This window comes from Tympanuchus pallidicinctus, unplaced genomic scaffold (assembly GCF_026119805.1).
Source record: "Tympanuchus pallidicinctus isolate F22 unplaced genomic scaffold, pur_lepc_1.0 scaffold1, whole genome shotgun sequence".
NCBI classification, from domain to species: Eukaryota; Metazoa; Chordata; class Aves; order Galliformes; family Phasianidae; genus Tympanuchus; species Tympanuchus pallidicinctus.
Window position 1 is genome coordinate 94,982,223 of NW_026294618.1, and position 1,041 is coordinate 94,983,263.

The following is a 1,041-nucleotide window of genomic DNA, read 5'->3' on the forward strand; positions in this document are numbered from 1 at the left end:
TCACTGACCCTGCCACTTCGACACAGACTGTCTTTGATAGCGCTTGTTGCTAGGAATGAGTCTCTGGGAGTCCGCACCAGAGCTGAAGCCTCTCTGCTTCACACATGTATTTACATAGCCTTGCTAGAGAGCTGTGCTCTTCTGTACTCTCTTTAGTGGGTTTTAATCCTCTATGGGCTTACAGAGGCCAAGAAGATAACTTTATGGTGATATTTTCAGAAAATATTTCAAACTGACAGCACCAGAGAAATCCAGACAGGCTGTATATGGGGAAGAAAAAAAAAAAAACAACAAACCTCTACACAGTATATAAAAACCTGCCTCACATCTTTGGCTCTTTTGAGATACCACTTTTTTCTCAAAAGTCCAGGATCCTCATCTTGTACACTCTCAGGTGTTGCTTTTGGATCTTCTCTCTTCACAAAATAGTGGAGAAATCCACTAAGAGTTGCAGTCCTATTTTTTCCACAGAATATTTCGGTCTACTTGAAAAGCAGTTAGAAAACCCCATTCAGATAATGTTCAGTTACCAGCCTATCAGGTGGGTTGATTTTTTTCAGTCACCCAGCACATCAGTTGACTGCTGGCTTCCTGGGTAGATAAATATGACTCAGTGTACTTCCCTTACCACATATTTTTCTATGAAGACATTTTCTTTTGGTATCTATGGCTTAGAGCAAAGGTAAAGTCAGAAAATAATGTTACAGTTAAACAAGATAGTGTGTTCATTATTTGACACAGAGATAGGAAGACATACTAGAGCATCACAAATGCAAAATGTACAAACTGTTCTGTTCTACTTCTCTGCCTCCTATAGGCTTATTATTTTCTTTAGTTATATTGCATAAATTATCCCCAAAAACATTCTCAACCTCCAGAAAGATCCACCACTACTATGTTATGCATGGGGTGCTTCCTTCTCAGCTGTATGTGAAGGTACCATGAGCTAAAGTTTTACTTAGATTGAGCATTGTTCGGAATGGCTGAGTCTCGTTGATCTTCCCCCAGTTCTATGACAAATAATTAAAACACACAAAAAAG